Raw genomic sequence first — 19952 nt, forward strand, 5'->3', positions numbered from 1 at the left:
TGCTTTTTCTTATGCAGATAAAGAAAACCCTCTCAAGCACATCTAGAATTGTCACCAGCTTTTGGCCATCCACTAAGGCAGCATCTGCATGTGTTTGTACTGTAGAAAGATCGTGATTGTCATTAGAGCTGCCTCTACTGCACCACTGTGTCAGTTTTTACACCAATTGTTACTGCATCACGTCTTTAGCAGCCAAAACAGGTAAAACCATGGATGTAGCATAGGCTATTTTGTAGTGCTAAGACTAAGCACCACTAAAAACATCAGTTACTCATAGCATTAGCATGAATGTCATTTCCTGTTTAGCCATGACGGGAGCATCATTGATTGACAGGTTGGTTGGTTGCCATAGATGAGCAAGTATAATTGAAGTCTGTTTGTGATTGAGTTGCCCTTAGGCTTAGAGGTGAGAGGTACCAATACTGGTTATAGTTCAAGCTGGCTTACTTGCATCTGAAACTCAGGCTTGGTAGGTTCTGTGTAGGGACCTGGTCAACTGATGCCTTAATTGTGCCATCCTCATTGTTGGCAGTGATGGTCATTTCTTGAGTGGCTTTTAGAGCATAAGGTTTGCAGAGCATCTCATCAATGATGATATCCTTAGTAGGAAGGAGGTTAATGATTAGCAGTCGATCTTTATAACCTGCGGTGAACTGGTGAGAATGGCTACTAGGGTGTTGATTGCATACTCCTTTACCAGGAATTGTGGAATTCCAGTAGGATGGTCTTTTGAAATGCCAGTATATAAGCTTTGTGGGTCTTGTGTTACGTCAGACTGGCTGCAATTGAGGAAAGAAAAGAGTGTGGCACTTCACCATTATCCAATTGTATCAGGTTTTGAGCCATCTTGGATGTTTATCCGAAGACAACCAGCAGTTGTAAGAACTGAACCGTGGTTTGAGAATTGGAAGTGGTTGCCAGTTGCAAGAAGAGACTGGCGCTATAATGGGATTGAAGCTTCTTCAGGCCTGGATCTTTCTAGAAATTGGAGAGCTGACTTGCTTTGATCAGCAAAGTGAAGATTTCCATTGCTTTCTGTGTCACTCTACTGTGTTTACCATCTTCAGAAAGGTCAATAGATTATTGATACACCACCAAGCAGATAAGCATCTTGCGGGGTTGGATAAAAGCGTCTTGAGTAGATGCAAATTGTTTATTATTGAGTTTTTTTTCATGCTGTTTTCATCAAATAGCATCTTTAACGGGTTACAGCCATTATTCTGCTTTGATCAGCTAAGTGAAGATTTTCATTGCTTCCTGTTTCCACTGTGGCAGACCTTATAAATGAGGTAAGCATGCCGGAGGACTACCTCTGCCAGAAAAAAAAAAAAAAAAAAAAAAAAAAGACAACCAAGCAGATAAGTATGCTGGAGGGATAGATAAGAGCAGCTCGAGTAGATATTAATTGTTTATTATGTAGTTTTTCCATGTTTTCATCAAATAGCATCTTTACCAGCATTCCTGCCATTGAAGTTCTGGTATCTGAAGGCTCTGCAGGAGAAGAAACCATTGGAACAAGCTTCAGTGTGTAGAAGTGTAAAACTAGGAAGAATTGAAAAAAGTCAACAAGACGTATTACCTTTTCCACCTTGTTTGAACAGAAAATGGTTGGGATTTCCAGCTTCCGCCAACTTGACCACAAAGTTGATATTGAGGAGAGACTTTGCGGCACATTTTGGGCTTTCTGCATGATGTTGGAGTAATTATTATGAGCAGAGATACTAGAAGGAATACAGCCTTTTGCATTTTGCAAGTGTCTGGTAAAATTGCATGGGCATCTGGTTCCGCTCGCCTCTGTAGAACTGCTTCACTAAGCAGCCGGCTTTCCTGCAACTTGGTCCCAAATGGTATCATAGGTTTAGATTAATTGAAGTAATGGGGTTTTGGTTGGTAATGCATGGGTTCACGTTACCTTGTCTTCATGATATTTAAAGGGGTAGTATACACATTTTAGAGTTGCTCTGGTTTTGAGCCTATTATCTTTTAGGAAGTCTACCCATCTTGTAATTAGCATCTCCTGTGCAACCCTAGCCATCTAGCGAAGCAGCCCAGTGAAAGTAGCTCAAGCAAAGCTGAAGCATTCCCAAACGGGATGTTGAGGGATCGAACCACCGTACAGCGAAGTCAACCACTAGAAAACAAATATAACAGCATCCAAAAACAAATGTGATAAATGTAATTCTCACTTAGCTTGATGAAGTTCCAGATGCCATTGGATAGTCCCAGTTCGGGTGACTTACTCTATGGTCTTCGATCTTCCACATTCCAAGTCTAAACGGCCAAAGCCATAGTGATCGCATCGATCAACCCTCGTTCCTTTTTTCTGCTTTTTTTACATCACGTGAAGTCAATACTCAATATTAATGTTTTAAAAACCGATCCGGAATCAGAATCGCTTTGGCCACCAGTTTTTGGGGCAGCAAGTTGAACCGATGGCCTGTTCCAATTAAAAATAAAAAATAATTAAAATAAAAACAGCCTAAAACTGTTGTTCAGGGCGGCAATTCAATTGCCTGAGTCAATGGGTCGCTGACCAAATCAAGGGTTTTTGGCCTAGAAATGGGTAAAGGGTGAAATCAAGGTTCAAAGTTTCGCAAAGTATCGGACTGTATCAGCCGATACGTATTGTTCCAGTACAAGTCCGATACATGGAATGCATAGAAATTATCTGTAGTGTTTCTTTTCGTATGTCTCAGTCTGAATTGGACCGTTTCAGGCCCTGTATTGAACTGTTTCGGGTCTGTATTGGCCAATACGGTTCCGAAACAGTCCAATACAGCCTCATACAAGTTCCTTTCTCTCTCATTAATTTCATTAAATTATATTTAAGGCCGAATTATCTCATTAATTTTACATTTACTCCTATATTTAAATGAATTTCTCTCTCATTAATTAATTAATTACTTTTATAATTAAAGCATAATTTTAAATTTGAATTTCAATTTTAGCGCCTAATTGAAATTCTCTTCTCATTAATTTCGTTAATTAATAACCCTCTTTCTCATTAAATTTGTTTTGTTAGTATAAAACTACAAATTAGCAATAGCAAGGTTCGAACCCTAACCTTTAGACTTTAAGAACTAGAGGTAAACCAATCACCACTAAGCCATGCCCATTTGCTTAGTATAAGTTTATGCATTCTTATTTTTAAGTAAATTTTCTCTTCTTCTTAGTATATGCTTATGAATAAATGTTAGAATTAATTATTAAAATTTTTGTATTAATAAATATTAAGATAAATTATATTGATTATTTTAAAACTAATGCATATCAATAAACATTTTAGTTATTCCATCATTTGTCAATAGTTACTAAGTGTGTCTTGATATCTCGAAATTTATATAGACCATTAAATTACAGTTTTTACTTTTAAATAACTTATTTATCGTTACTAATATATTTTTTAGGATTTATTTGCATTTTTTAGCATATTTATGCATATCTTGATTTTCGTCCGTTTCTATATGTATCCAAAGTGTATCCCGATATGTCTCTCAAAGTTATCTTTCCGATACATTTTACGTTTTTAATACTTTAAACCTTGGATGAAATGGGATCCGATCAGTTGCCTGGATGGTTTCTAGGCCAAATAGTCCAACTGGTTGTGTCAACGACGATTAGGTAATACTGATCAGTAGTAACAAATGACTTCATGAAAAATTCAAGTGCAGTTAGTGGGACACAGCCCTAGATGCAAAAAGGATCCCTTCTCAAGATCTTACCTCTCTCTCTCTCTCTCTTTGATGACCATGACATGCTGAACAAGGCCTTACAAGACCAAGACATGCCAGTTCTAATGGAAATGCCTCTCCTCGCTAGATGGCTAGAGTATCTAAAACTAGCTTCACTAAAGTTTCTTGGTTGAATGAAAGCATATTTAGGCTTTATGGGGTTTTCACCAAACATAGTTTCTAGGCTTTCCATGTGGGGCCCACCTTACAAAGCCAGAAGTTTTGCATGAAAGCCTTATTCAGAAGTCCCCAACTTTTTTTGTCTATAGGAATTGAGAGCAAGGCAATAAGTAGGACTAAAACAGAATGGACTGAAAATTTTAATAATAATAATAATAATAATAATAATAGGAGTACAAACTAGGGTATATAGGATTGGAGACTAAGAGATAATTCAATGTGAATTCTTCCATCATCTTCGTGTTAATAATTCATAACAAAATAGAGAGTGGGGCATCATGTAATAAGGAAAAATATCACTTTGGCTAAAAGAGCCTTGACAGAATATCAAAAGGTTTGAACAAAGGAACCCGAGAGTATCTCCAATAGGTGATAAAATGATTATTAAGGTGGCTTGCTAATGAAAAAAAAAAAAAGAAAAAAGAAAAAAATGGCTTGCTAATGTTTATAGAAGATCAGTTTTTGTTCGAAAAAAAAATGCATTTTTTACAAGTTAAAGGAGCTAGAAGAGATAGAAACCAACAAAAAAGGCCCTGGGTGAAAAGGATATAAGCATCCATAATTTAAAGATGGATACGGTATTGAACACGGAAAGGCACAATAGGATTTAGGCCATGCTTTGGGAGTGCTTATTAAATAAGTGCTTAAAACAAGTGCTTATTTGAATAAGCACTTATTTTTATTTGGTATCCAATGTCTTCAAGTACTTGTTTTAAAAAATAAGCACTTGTTTCATATTGGGTGTTTGGTAGATTTTTTCTCCAATAAACACTTATATAAGCATTTGTGACTATTTTGTCCTTCATTTTCTTTCAAAATTTTAAAATATACCCTTATGAAAGTACCTTTATTAAATTATTTTTATAAAAACACTTTTATGAAAGCACTTTTACAAAAGTATTTTTGTGAAAGCACTTTTATGAAAGCACTTCTATAAAAGTACTTTTGTAAAAGCACTTTTAGGAAAGTACTTTTATGAAAGCAATTTAATAAAAGCACTTCTATAAAATTATTTTTCAAAAGTACTTTTATAAAAGCACTTTTATGGAAGTACTTTTGTAAAAGTTATGGAAGTACTTTTATAAAATTCAACTATGGATAATTTTATAAGTGGTATTTTAAAATTCAACTAGGAATAGTTTTGGAAGAAAAAATTGAATATTGTATAAGCACTTAAGAAAAGTGTAGAAATTTGGACTTAAAAATAAGCGCTTATTTTTAAAATAAACACTTATTTTGGACTTATTTCCCAAACACCAACAAGTGTTTAATGGTGTGATCCCAGCCCAAATAAGTAATTATTTTTAAGTATTCCCAAACATAACCTTAAATAAACGACTTCATATGATTGGGACACGGTTTATTCCTTTTTTTAAAACAAGCAACTTAAGTCACATTAAATTCGAAATAAAGCACATAATTCGCATTAAGTCCTCACATGGTAGCACATAGAAACAGTGCTACAACATCAGTAATGTATTGTATATATTGATAAGTATCATGGATAGTGGCTTGATACTCAATTTCTTGCCTATCCAAAAAATGATCAAAAATAAAAAGAAAGAGAGAGAGAAAAATCAATTAAGTTTTAATGAGATTTACCATAAGACTGGGATCCATAACAGTTATTTTGCTGGAAGGAGATCCGATTATAAATAGATTGAACTTGGATCACCCTTTATACTATATATTATAGTATGGAGATGGATATATTGCTCTTCAGTATTTTTCAAAAATTTGCAAAATTTAATTCAGAAAAATATGTTGCGTGGTGCGTGGAGGTGATCCTACTCTAGCTCTCAAAGTGAGTTGTTTGACTGAGTTCAAATCTGTTTACCATACAAAATGCTGTGCCACATCCTGTGCAGAAGATGCCACAAACCGTACATCAGGAACAGCTCTCCATGAATGACAATAATATGCACAAAAAATGTTCCCAATGTGCAGCTAGGTCCTGCATGTAGCCAGCGTCCTGTTGTCGGTAGATCCCAACTCTGTTTGACTTGCTTCCCAATTCAAGAAAACCAAAATGTATGTTAGGAGCTGTTTGTAACAGCTGAAATGGCTGAATTAAGAGACTTAAAATAGAATAATTAAATAACAAAATATTCAAAGTATAATGATCCAACTCAATTTCAAATTCACACATTAAAGAGTGCGTAATCTCATCAAAAATTTATTCATTAAAAGACAGTAATAATCCTATCAATTCAACCGCTTGTAGTATTACTTTAGTGTTTTCTTTTCTTTTTTTTTTTCTTTTGAAAATACTAGTGGCGGAGTCAGGAATTTTGTTTTAGGGGGTTAGTTAATCAAGAAAATGAAATAGGGAATAGAAGATGTAGGGTTTGGAGAGAAATGGGGTGAGAAGGTTTGGATTTATAAATATTTTTTAAAGAATAAATAAACAAAAAATTTTAAATTTTGAGAATTGGAGTTTTAGAGAGTAATCCTTAACATTTTAGTTCAAATAATCAAATCTTGGGGCACTAAAGACTCACTTTACTATACTTTTAACTAACAAAAAGTTTGGGGGGCCAACTGTCCAGGACCCCACCAATATACATAGCTCCGCCCTTGGAGAATATCTTCATTGTTTTAAAAGCCTTAAATAAAATGAATACACTGCAACCCATTCTGAAATTACAGTCTTCCATAGTCTATCCCGCGCCCCCTCAAATCGCATCCTGCTACATCAAGATTCATCCCACCAGCTAAGAATTCTGAGGTGGATTGAACAGTCATCCACCCTAATTAAAATTAGGCTTAAAAGAACGGTCATAGCACTGCCATAGTAGGACAGGCAATTTTCGCAGTGCACCAAAAGATTCTATTAAAATGAAATCCTTAAAATAGCGTGGACGGCAGGATTCGAACCTGCGCGGGCAGAGCCCACATGATTTCTAGTCATGCCCGATAACCACTCCGGCACGTCCACCAGATGCTAAAATTATGAGTTTAATAATATTTGAATAACTAATAATTAATGATACATCCTTTTTCCTTTTTCTTTTGTAATTTCTTTTTTTGGAAGCCAAAAAACTAGATTTCATTTAACGTCAACAAATTACACCTCAGAAATTATCAACGACGGGAGTCAGGTATAAAGGACCGCATCGTTAAAATATAATTTGATAACAAATGGAGTATGGTAGTTGAATTGAATATTTATTAGAAAATTCCATATTAGTATTATGTGCTTTGGGTTTAATGCCACTTTGGTCACTTAACTTGAAAATGCAACAATTTAGTATTCAAACTTTCAAAAAGTGTTAATCTAGTACTTACCATTAATCAGTCCGTTAATCAATCATTAAGTGCTATTTGAAAAGACATAAATACCCTTCAACTATCATCTAATTCTCTTTAACAACCATCTAAATGTTGACAAAAAATGAACAATCCCAAATCCTTACCTCTCATATTCAAGAAAGTTGGGGTCACCAGAATGTCCACTGAGGCATAATCCCAACTTTCTTGAATAGAAGAGGCAAGGATTTGGGACTGTTCATTTTTTGTCAACGTTTGGATGGATGATAAAAAGAATTAGATGACACTTGAAAGGTATTTTTATCTTTTCAAATGGCACTTAACAGCTGATTTACAGATAGGTCAATGGCAAGTATTAGATTAGCACGTTTTAAAAGTTTGAGTATTAAATTATTGCGCTTTAAAATTCAAAAACTAAAGTGGCATTAGACCCAAAGTACAGGGTACTAATCTGAAATTTTCCCTATTTATTAAGTTAAAAAAATTGTAAATAAATTACTAAAAATGCCTCTGAACTATATGACAATTACTTGAGTACCCCTACAGTGTCATTTATCAACCCAGTTTTCGGTCTTCCATTTCAGCTGGAGACGTGGGATTTGTTTCGCAGCACTTCTATTCAATTTGTGTCACATTTCTATTCCAAATTCATCAAACAGCTATTTAGATTATGTTCGGCTTGATGGAAAATAAGAGAGAGAAAAAGTTAAGACTTCTAAAAATTCTTAAGAACTTCCTCTCGACTCTGCTTCTCTCTTATTTATTATCAAGCCAAACATGCTGTAACTTAAGCAGTATTGCGTAGCAACTTTACTTGTAGTCACAGCAAAAGATGTGTTAAAAGATGTTTGTTTTAGTAGTCAAGGCGATTGATGGATGCATTTTTACTTGATAGTTATAGGACTCTCTCTCTCTCTCTCTGCACTTGCAATCGGTAAACTTGTAAAAGCAAACCCCATGTAACAAGGGAGTTTACCAAATACCAATGTAAAGGGAAGGCAAATCGTTTTAGGCAAAGGAAATGTGAGACTTTTAATTTTGTTCAGAAAAGTATAGACAGGCCTAATGCAGAATTCTGATTTTGACCGCAAATTTATAAATATTTAAAATGTCAAAAAATCACACTCTATGCACCTATACCCATCCATGAATTAGTATCAATTCCGAGCTGACACCTACCCCAACTGTGCTTTGTGCCTAAGAATTCTAACCCTAGGTTGAACGGTCATTTTCCTTAATTTGTTTTATTTTGTTGATGTGAATTGAAATCTCGGTCATCCTATTGTTTGTGTGCGTGGGTGTGTGGTTGTCTGGTTAGTTGTTACAATTGTCTTCCCCAAACTAAAATGTTGATGGTGGCTCATAGCAGTTTCAGGTTCAACTGTGGCTGGTGAGGACTCCTTTCCTGCATGCGATTAGCCAATTAGGATCCCAAAACATTTCAAGGATTAACCAATTTGAGGTCATTGAGTTGTTCTGCAACCCTGGTTGCAAGTAATGTTTTCTCGAGTACAAATCAGCCCCCCACGAGATTGCCCCCTACAACGTCCCACAGCACATCTCCGCCCTGTATTGAGAACCTCCCGATGATAACATCATCATTTTTGAGATTATCATCGGGAGATGTTCCCAACACACGACGGGAATGTTGTGGGGGGCAATCTTGTGAGGGGCTGATTTGGTCTCTGTTTTCTCACATTATTCATATAGAGTTTTTAGTTAAAGCATTTTGTGTTGAACAAAAGGTTTTTAAAACCAAACCAGACAGGGAACCATTCTGGCAAGGTTCAAAATATCGATACGCCCGATATGCCGATAGAGGCGTATCAGGCGAATCGGTTCTATTTTTTACTTTTTTTATTTTTTATTTTTTATTTTTGAAACCAGTTCAGGGGCCGGTTTAGGGCTCCTCCACCCCCTGAACCGGTTAGACCCCCGATATACCCACTATAGAGGCATATCGGAGGGGTCTCAGAACGATACGTATTGGCCAATACAGGCTGATACGTGTCGATACTTTGAACCTTGCATTATGGATCCGGTTCCTAGGTCGAATGGTCCAATCATTCGGTTCAAATGGATGGCCCATTCTGAAAAAAAAAATTTAAATCTTAGAAAAAAACAAATTACGGTCAAAAAGCATTCCTAGGTCAAATTATTTGATGGTTTGACCCACCCAGATCAGTGTTTCACTGACCAGATCAACGAGCTAGAATGGAACCGATTAGATGACTGGTTCCCAGTTGTTTCGATTTGACTATCTGGTCCGATCTGGTTTTAAAAACATTGGTTGAATCCATGGGCTGTTGTGATAACAGTGTTTAGGTTGCGTTTGGTATTGGTGCTGCTTCTTCACGAAACATTTGGGGTTTATCTATAGAAATTGGTGCTAAAAATATAAGTTGTTACTTGAAAGTTGAAACATCAATTTGTGTTTCAACACTAAACAACAATGATCCTTCCCACATGCATTTTCCAGTTGAAGTGATTCCCTTGTGTGATGTGGCAATTCATCTTTTTCCTCAGTTTCTATTGATCAACTCCAAAACGTTTCAAACAGGAGTGGCAATGAGCCGATCTTTCCACGAGCTGCTCGAGCTTGGCTCGTGAAAAGCTCGGCTCAGCTCGCTTTCTGCCGAGTTCGAGCCCAATTCAATGGCTCGATTATTAAACGAGCTGAGCTCAAGCCTACTAGAGCTCGGCTCGTGAGGCTCGCGAGCTGACTCGAATATATATATATATATAATTGATATTTAATATATACAATATATATATAATAAAATATTATAAATATTAATTATCATAGTTCTTAATTTTTTAAATATAAAAAATATATATAATTTTTATTTTTATAAAATATAAAACGAGTCGAGCCGAGTCGAGCTTGAGCTTATGAACTCTTGACTCGAGCCGAGCTCGAGCTCAAGGTTTTGGCTCGAACCGAGCTTGAGCTCAAGCCTTATAGAATAGTCTCGAGCCGAGCTCGAGCCTAATACTATTCGGCTTGACTCGAATCCACCCCTAGTATCAAATACGACATTAATTTACTTGGGATAATTGGACAATTGGTGCATGTAATTAACGGAAAATGTTTGTTAAAATGAGTGAATAAAATCATGGTTCTTAAAAACAAATCGGTGACCGAACCGGTGAGGGGTCCATTATTGGTTCGAATGGTTCGACCGTTTGACCCAAACGGCTGGCCCATTTTGACAACAAAAAAAAAAGGAAAATGGTTAAAACCATTTGAATGGTTCGAACGGTTAACCGGAAGGTTCAGCGGATTGCTGACCAAAATCAATGGTTTTGGGGGAAAACGGAACCATCTGGCTTTTCCGGTCCGGTTTTGAGAACCATGAATAAAACTACTAATCTATTTGAAATTGCTCTCTATAAGAAAATAGATACAAACTCTGGTTTATTATAAACAGTAAGGTTCTAGAACGTTCATATTAAGGTGGCTTGGGCAAAATTGGATTTGGAAGGTTTGAACCTTGAGGATACTTGCAGCCAAGGTTTGAACTCGACGATACTTGCATCCTTATGCGTGGTTTAGCACTTGAATCTCTAAACATATGTTTGGCATCGATGCTACATATACAACACTATTTTTTCATAAAACAGTATTGTATATGTGTGGGTTGGAAGTATTGTTTTCTGAGAAAATGGTGTCTATTTTTTTTGTTTGGAAATGTTGCTGCCTAGTAAGACAGTTTTTGAGGCAACAACAACACTTTCTGTTTGGTACCAGTGCTTCATATTTGTTTTTAGTATTGGTACCATTATAGGAAGTCTATGCCACTGTCACATCATGTCTTCGTTGGCAGGAATGAGCTCCAAATTGAGAAAACGTCAAATTTGACATTTCCCTAGATGAGTATGGATCTCCTGCCCACGTTTATCGCAACCACACATGGAGAACATCTCATCCTCTGCATAGTATTATGCAGGGGAGATGTTCCCAATTCACGGGGGGTGGTGTATTGTGGGTAGGCATGGGCAAAGATCCGGAGTCTCCCTAGACCATGCCTTTTCAATTTCCAATGTATGATTTAGAACACCATTTTTTATAAAAAAAAAAAAACGATTCCAAATGTATTACCATTTTCATTTTCTGAAGCAACGGCATCGATGCCAAATACCGCCCAAATCATCCATTGTTACACTATTACCTTCACCTATGTTATTTATTTAATTATTTGGGCTGTTTCACATAGAGTGGGTCTTACCCTTCTTTTTTGCTGATTTGCAATACCATGTTTCTTACATCTTACAAACAAAACCTTTAAAATGGGGTTCATTTTTATATTATCTATTGATTTGATATTCATATAGGTTCCATTTTTAATTTATAAATGTTGAAAAAATCTTAAGAAATATGGCTATAACAGTTAAATCAGGTTTTCAATCAAGAATAGATTCAAACTGCAAGGAATTATATATAACAAAATAATAATGAGTGGGTGGATAATTCATCAATAACATCTCAACTAGTATACTCTCTTTGAAACCAATTTAGCAACCTTTCGAAGTATTTTTGTACATATAGAAGGTTTCTGACAGTCCGCCTCCATAATATAACAGTTTTTTAGCTTTGGCGTATGTACACCCACAGCCCAAACCAACGAACCAATGTGCTATATATATGCCCACAGCCCAGAGCATAACTCGAAGACTAGAAGCTAGTTGTAAAGATGGAAATTTGCAATTGTTTTTACTATAAAGACAAAACATCTCCCACTAATTTTGGGGGTTCTTCCACAATTAAGAGAGTGTGGATTTACAAAAAAGAATGTTAGAAAGTGGACTCCAAGGAATTAAAACATTAAATACCTTAAAAATATAAATAAATAAGAACCTTGGACCCACACGCATGGCATGATAGGCGAAAAGGCATGTCTGCTAGACCTAGCTTGGTACAATGCATACGTGCTGGAGTCCAAATGCACTCTCTACAAGCCATACAAGACGTAAATTAAGTATACAAAACAATAGATAAACATAAGAGGAGTTTTATTCTTATGGTTGGTTTGGTCCGTAATCGGAATTGGAATCAGAATGGTCTATTTTCATAGTATGTTTGGTAAGAATGGGGGTAAAAATTGGAATCGGCATTAATGAAATTTTATTCCCAAGGGAGGGGCAGTGAATGGCCATTCTTTCAAATGAAAGAATTCTATTCCAACAGAAATGGGAATGGAATTCCAATTCTGTCCAACCAAACAGTTGGAATTGAACTAGCCCATTTTGATTCTGATTCTAAACCACCTATTCCTATGAACCAAACGGGACCTTAATTCATGTGGGACTCAAGATACTCCACTAACAAACAAAACAATAACATAATATAAAATGGATTTAATTTAAACCACACAAAACTCAAGAAAAGTACCAATAATAAATAATAAGAAAAATTATTTAATATTGTATTCATTAATTAATTACAATATTTTAAATTCAATCATAATTATTCCACTTGAAATAATAATAATAATAATAATAATTCAATTTTAAAATGTGATTTAGTCTAATTTTAATTTCTAATTAAGATTTTCAATCAATTTGAAAGTAATAAAATTAATAAATATTAAAAAAGTCATTTATTTAAAATTTAATGAAAAATTATACCCATTAATCATTAAAGATCCATTTAAAATAATAAACGTAATAAAAATCATTGATTAAATGTGGCTCATTAAGACGAGGTTCCGTTTGCTTCACTCTCACAAAATAAAGCAAGGTTTTTAAAACCGATTCGAACAATGAACCGGTTAGGGATCCAGTTCCCAGGTCAAACGGTTCGACCGTTCGAACCGAACAGACATCCCCTTCTGACAAAAAGATAAAAAATTTAGAAAAATAAAAACAGTTAAAACCGTTGAATGGTTTAAACGGTTGAACCGCTTGGATCAACAGTTTACTAACCAAATCAATGTTTTCTTGACAAAAATCCAGTTTGTCTGATCCGATTTTGAAAACCATGGAATAAAACCCACATCGTACAGATCCGTTTAGTTGCTTCACTTGGGGCTGACTGGTTTATTTGGTTACAACTTACAAGTTTTCCTGGAATCATAGTCGAACCCGAAATGAAGAAGAAAGGTGGCAGCGCAGGCGGGTAGAAGACGTAGAAGTAGAACTGGTGCCTGGTGGGAGTGGGACCAAAGAAAGCCCATCGCATAGGGTTTGGGGTTTCAATATTGTTTAAGATTTAGGAAATTGATTAGCTATATCCTATTGTTTCAATATTGTTTTAAAATACCCATACTGTTTCTGGCAATTGTCGTTATTGTTAAATCCTAATAAAAAAATAAAATATCAAATTTATTCTTTATTATTTTTCAAATTTTCAAAATAAAACCCTACTGCAAGAACAAGAACAGGATTTTTCATCTTCTTTAAAAACTTAATTGTTGCTCTTCTTGGACTTCTTTAGCTTGTAGTTTATCTGATCATTATCGTTTTCACCATCTCTTATTATGTCTCGTTTCAGAAGACTAGCAACGCTATGCTTCCTATCACAGCGAAGCTGTCGTACAGAGTTAGAAGCCTGACGAAATTGACAGGGGGAGGCGTGCAATGAGGGTGAAACCATCACCCTCATTAACGTCCTCAAGTGATCATTAAGATGATTTACATTACTAGTTAGTTTTGCATTGACAAATTTATCTTTTTATCAAATTAATTTTTAGTTGTAATGGATGTTGATGTAGCGCGATCCGGTCACTCCTAACTGGCATTCGCGTGGCTCCTGAGAAGTACCTGGGACGAGAGAGAAGAAGAAGAACTCCCGGGGGTTTGCCCGGCAGGAACACTCCGACGATTAATTCAGTATTTTGTGCAAGAAGCGAAGGGAAAACGAAGGCTAAGAGTGAGGATTGCGCAAGTGATTCGAAGATACCTTGTTCCTTGAGAGCCCCTTATAACTGAATTTCGTTGCTTCAGGCCCTCCGCTTCTGACAGGGCAGGTATAACCGCCACTGCCAGTCTGCCACAACCGTTACTGGCAAGGCTGAGATGGCACATGCGGGGCCGTCGTTGCAGGCTGTCAGGTGCGAGACGCCTTTCTGAAGGTGACAGGCGCAGCGCTTTCTGACGAGGGACATGTATGCTGTCCACAGATTTGTCGGATATGACGGTCGAGCAGGAAGCCTTCCTACGGTATGCCGAGCTACCCTTCCACGAATTACCCTGAGTCGGGCTGTCTCGAGTGACAAGCTACCCGTAGCAAGTTATGCCGAGCTGGCTGACCCGAGGTGTCCATGCCTCGGGGTGTCTAGGGATGGATCGATGTGTTCCTGCCTGGGAGTGGCCCGAGGTCCACTGGGGGGAGCTCAGGCCTTAAGAGAGGTCAGGGTGCCCTGAACTCGGGACCTCCCAAAGTGCCTTAACCCCGGGGAGGAGGTGCAAGTAAGACGGCTTCCGGCGAGCGGCTTACCCACCCAGTTGCCGAGCTGAGCTCGGTGGGACTTTCCCTCCGAGTTGTGGTCACGTCCGTTGCGCTGTCATGCTGAGTCACTGTTTGAGCAAGGTCACGCCCATGTGTACCCGTGCTGCGAGGTTGGGCCAAATCACCCTCCATCAATTGCCCCCCACTCCCTGCGCTGGCGGCGATGACCCAGCGCAGGGAGGTCATGACACACCGGGTGGATTTGGCATTGGTATTCATGCCGTTTTGTCGCGCGCTCCGTCCAGCTGGACCGGTCTAGCGCCCGGTTTAATAAAAAAAGACTCGAGTCGTGTCTGGATTACTCGCGGATCTCACGCAATTTGGACTTCGCGGACGTCAAAAACGCGCTAAACTGTTTTCGCCTCGAGGAACCCATAGCTGTGGCTATAAATAGGGGGACCCTTGGCCATTTTCTTCACCACAAAGCTCTCGTCATTAGCGTTTGAGCTCGCGTCAGAGGTCTCTTAGCTCGGGTCTTCCAGTTCGTCCTGTTCTCCCAGTCTGGTTGCGTTTCTTTTGGTGAGTCCCCCCGAGCTTCCTTCCCCTTTTCAATTTGTTTCTTCCCTTTAGTTCGCTATGTCGTCTAGTGTAGACAGTCTTATTGACGAGCCCGAGGTGGGTACCTCGGCTCGGGGTGACTCCTCTGCTGCCCAGCCATCCGAAGTACAGGTGGCTTCGGGTCATCTGGCGTCCACCTCCCACCGAGGTCGGGAGCCAGATCAGTTCGGGCCTTCCATAATGACTTCGGAAAGGCTTCAGGATCTCATACCCCGCCTCCCTAAGGAATACTCATATAGCCTTCCCACCGGCAACTTCCCATGGGAGCACGGTCCTGACGAGATCGTGATCTTCAGGGAGCAACTGATAGTCGGGCTCCGACTTCCTCTTCACCCTTTGATCGTTGAGGTGTTGGTACACTTTAACATCACCCTGGACCAACTCCACCCAAACTCCATACAGAATGTGGTGGGGTCCATCTCTCTTTGCTTTGATCGTTCCCTCTCCATAGATTTAGATGTTCTTAGTACAATTTTGGCTATAAAGAAGAGTGCTTCGAGCACTCTCCCCGGGCACAGGCGATCCTACTACCTGTCCCCTTGCTCGGGTTTCAAACTCATGCATAAACTCCCGAGCAAAGTTCCAGCTTGGAAGTGGGACTACTTCGTAGTCCAGAGCAGTACGGGGTGGCCCTTCCCGATCGATTGGAGGATAGCCGTTCAAGACCCCGGTGTCGTCTTAGATGGGAAAACCAAGAAGGTGATCCAGTCACTGGCTCAGCTTGGGGTTAAATTACAAAGACTTCACTTCTGAGGAGAAGCTCATCCAGGCGAGCTTGAGCCCAGGTAGGTTTTCCTCCACTTCAACTTTTTGTTCATATGTTTACTTCGGGTTGCTGATGTCATGTTTCGCTGCAGGTCCCATGGTGGCGGAGAGAATAGACAACCAAAAACTCTTCCGCCATATGAAGAGAAAGAAACACGTAGCCAAGAAGGCGCGCGTTGAGTCCCCGTGAGCTTCAGTCGAACCCCAACCTCCGCAGACTTCTACCTCAGGGCCCGAGGTGGTAGCCGCGCCTGTCGTCGACATGGAAGAAGGGGCCATGCCTAAGGGGCCCGAGGTGATGGAGGAACCTACTGTTAGGCCCACCGAGCCTGCTACCAAGCCCACCAGACCTGCTGGTGAAAGCATTGCCGAGGCTAATGTTGCTGCTGCCGGGGCTCATCCTGCCGAAGCTTCCGCCGAGTCCTCTGAGAGTTCCACTCATGATGTGGAGATGATGGCTTCTAGCTCAGAGGGTCAAGGGAGCCAAACCGTCATGAACCCCCAGTGTAGCCTGAAGAAGAGCAAGCTGACTGCATACCTGGGGGAGGTCAGCGAGTGGGCCGAACTCACTCCTGGTCAGCTCGGCGCCCAAGCTGCCACTCATACTATGGTGGTGAGTATTTCTTCTCTTTTCGCCCCCGCCTCTTCTGTTTCTTTTTTTTTCTTGACTTCCCTCTTGACCGGTTCCTCTTTTGCAGGTGAACACCGCCATTCGCGCCTTGACCCTTCAATCAGATCGGCACCTGAGGGGGTCTCCGGAGGCTGAGAAGTCATCTCGCGCAGCCCATACTGAGTTGAGGGCAGCTCGCTGTCAGGTCCACCACCTGGAGAGTGATGCCTCGGCTCAAAAGAGCTTCATCGAGGTGTTAATGGCAGAGAAGGGGGAGCTGGCCCGAGACAAAGACAAGCTGAGGGCCGAGGTGAACGGCCTCAGGGTCGGTCAAGAGGCCTTAGGGCTCGAGGTGAACAGCCTCAAGGCTGAGCGGGATGCCTTGAAGCTTGAAGTGCAAGGCTTCAAGGAGGCGAAGGGGAAGCTGGAACATGAAGTGGGGTACCTCCAGGAAGACATAAGAGAGAAGACTGCAATCTTCGAGGGTGCTCTTGAGGATGCCAAGACTCAGGCCGTCATTGACTACGTCAACTCTTCAAGGTATGACGACGTGATGACGGAGGCTTACTGTAAGGGCATCAAGCTTAGTCAGTGGCTGATCAGGCACCTCTACCCCGAGCTGGACACGAGCGCCATCACTACTTCGTGGATCACTGACGACACCGTGCGTCAATCAAAAGATAACCCCGATTCCGAAAATGAGGGCGCCGAAGATGAAGCAGAGGATGTTGGTCCAGATGCTGTCCCTGATAGAGGCGACGAGCTCCCAAAGTAGTTTGCTCTTTATATTTGTAACTTAATCTTCTCCCTTTTTCTTTCTTGTAATCAAGACATTCTTAATGGAATTTATGTAATGAAGAAATTTTTTTCTTTTGTCAAAAGTTTGCGCAATTCATTTTTGTCGAAAACGGTTATCTCACCCCAAGTTGTTAACCTGTCGAGCTGGACTTTCGAAGTGGGTGTTCCTTAACGGCCATTGTGGCCCCAAACTGTTTAGTAGGGGTAGCCTCGTGTACGTCGGGGTGAGGGACATAGTAGGGCACATGCCCAACCTGTCTACACCCGAGGTAGGTTGCCATCTATTATCCTTAATGGGTCCAACTCTTTGCATGCCAGGGCAGGCTATTTGTTGTAAGGTTCGTGCCCGAGCCGCCTGCACCTCAGGCGTTGCAAGTACTTAGTTCATGATGATGGGGTAACTTAATTTTGTATGCTGTTGGGGTTTCTTCATTAGCTCGGCATTTCAGCTCTTAGGCTGGAGGAGTGGCTCGTGGCTCACTCTCGGAGTCTGCCCATGCCATAGAGGCGACTGGGTCCTATTGTGCTGAGGTCATATTAGCTCGGTATCCTGGCCCTTAGGATTTGGGTGTGGCTCGTGGCCTACTCGATTCTTACAGATAGTATTGTCTTAGGTTGACAATATTCCATGCCCGAAGTACTTGTTTCCCTTCGAGGGTCTCGAGCTCATATGTTCCTTCCCCGAGCACTCGTTTCACTCGGTAAGGGCCTTCCCAGTTGGACCCGAGCTTGCCAGTGCCAGGCTCAGGCACCATAACTTTACGAAGGACCAAGTCGCCAACGCGGAGTTTCCGCTTCTTGACCCTAGCGTTATAGTACCGAGCTACTCTCTCCTAGTAGGCTGTTGTCCTAATGTACGTGAGGTCCCTTACTTCGTCGAGTAGATCGAGGTTGGTACATAACTCATCTTTGTTTGTTTGATCACTGTATGCCTCTAATCATAGCGTAGGCACTTCGATCTCTACGGGAATCACTACTTCGGTGTCGTAGGTGAGATTGAAGGGTGTTTATCTCGTGGCGGTCTTCTCCGTGGTCTGGTGTGCCCATAGAACACTAGGTAGTTCATCTGCCCACAATCATTTAGCCAGGTCCAACCGTGCCTTTAATCCGCGGAGGATGACTTTATTTGTGACTTCTGCCTGACCGTTTGCTTGAGGGTGTGCGACTGAAGTAAAGTTCTATTGGATTCCCATGTCTCGGCACCAGTATTGAAATTTGATGTTCTCGAACTACTTGCCATTGTCGGAAATCAACACCCGAGGTAATCTGAAGCGGCACACGATGTTCTTCCAAAAGAAGTTTTGAACATTTCGGGTTGTGATTGTCACGAGGGGTTCAACTTCTACCCACTTGGTAAAATAATCCACTGCTACTACTAAGAACTTCCTTCCACCCGTTGCTAGTGGGAATGGCCCGAGTAGGTCGATGCCCCACTGTGCAAAGGGCCACGGGCTGGTGAGATACTTGAGTTCGGCAGCGGGTTGGTGGTGAATATTGGCATGTCTCTGGCATTTGTCACATTTTTTGATGAGCTCAATAGCATCTGCCTTCATTGTTGGCCAATAATACCCTTGTCGAAGTGCCCTTTGAGTGAGGGCCCTGCCCCCCAAGTGCCCGTCTCACAGACCCTCATGAATGTCGCAGAGTATGAGCTCGGCTTTAGTAGGTCACAAGCATCGTAGGTAGGGTAGCGTGTAAGATCTCCGGTATAGCCGTTCGTCTATCATGACATATTTGGTTGCCTGGCACTGCACCCTTCTAGCTGCATTGCGATCTGCAGGGAGGGCCCCGTGTAGTAAGAAGCTCGCGAGCGGGTCAATCCAGCTCGACTCTGCTTGAACGACAGGAGCGACCTCCTCTACCTTCCTGATAATGCTAGGCCGAGATAGGTCATCTATGTACACGATTCTCATGGTGATGTCGCTGGTGCTGGCTAACCTGGACAGGGCGTCGGCCTCAGTATTCTCCGACCTAGGGATTTGTCTGATGAAGTGTGACTGGAAGTTGAGCAGGGCCTCTCTGACTTTGCTAAGTAGGCGACCATGGTCGACTCGCGAGCTTCGTACTCGCCAATGACCTGGTTGATCACGAGCTGAGAGTCGCTGTAGATAACGATGTGCTTGGCTTTTACTTCTCTGGCTAAGGCTAGTCCAACTATCAATGCCTCGTACTTTGCTTCATTGTTAGACATCGCGAACTCGAAGCGTAGCGCGTATTCCAAATTTGTACCGCTTGGGCCGTGCAAAACTATTCCAGCACCGCTGCCCTGTTGGTTCAAGGAGCCATCTACATGAAGGATCCATGGCTCCTCATCCCAGTTCGCGCTTGGCCTAGCTAGGAGAGATGCCACACTGGCTGCTACCTCACGGGGCTCGAACTGAACCGGCCTGGGAGCTTCGAGCTCACCCGAACTGGGGACCTCGTGCTCAACCAACCTAGGAGCTTCGGAGCTGAATGTGCACTCGGCGATGAAATCTGCTAAGGCTTGGGCCTTATTGGCAGTTTGTGGTTTGTATTGGAGGTCGTACTCGCTGAGCTCAACGGCCCACTTCGTCAACTGACCAGAGGCCTCAGGCTTAAGTAAGACTTG

At 40.8% G+C, this 19952-nt stretch overlaps 1 non-coding gene and 1 pseudogene across 1 annotated transcript; both read right to left on the reverse strand.

Moving 5' to 3' along the window:
* Positions 1-271: 271 nt before the first annotated feature.
* On the reverse strand, positions 272-1854 carry LOC148853322 (uncharacterized; annotated as a pseudogene).
* Positions 1855-6767: 4913 nt separating this feature from the next.
* TRNAS-AGA (transfer RNA serine (anticodon AGA)) lies at positions 6768-6849 on the reverse strand. Its single transcript has one exon. It is a non-coding gene; the product is annotated as a tRNA-Ser (tRNA).
* Positions 6850-19952: the final 13103 nt, after the last annotated feature.

Source organism: Nelumbo lutea, chromosome 4, assembly GCF_056320005.1.
Source record: "Nelumbo lutea isolate HS-2025 chromosome 4, American lotus-T2T, whole genome shotgun sequence".
Taxonomy (NCBI): domain Eukaryota; kingdom Viridiplantae; phylum Streptophyta; class Magnoliopsida; order Proteales; family Nelumbonaceae; genus Nelumbo; species Nelumbo lutea.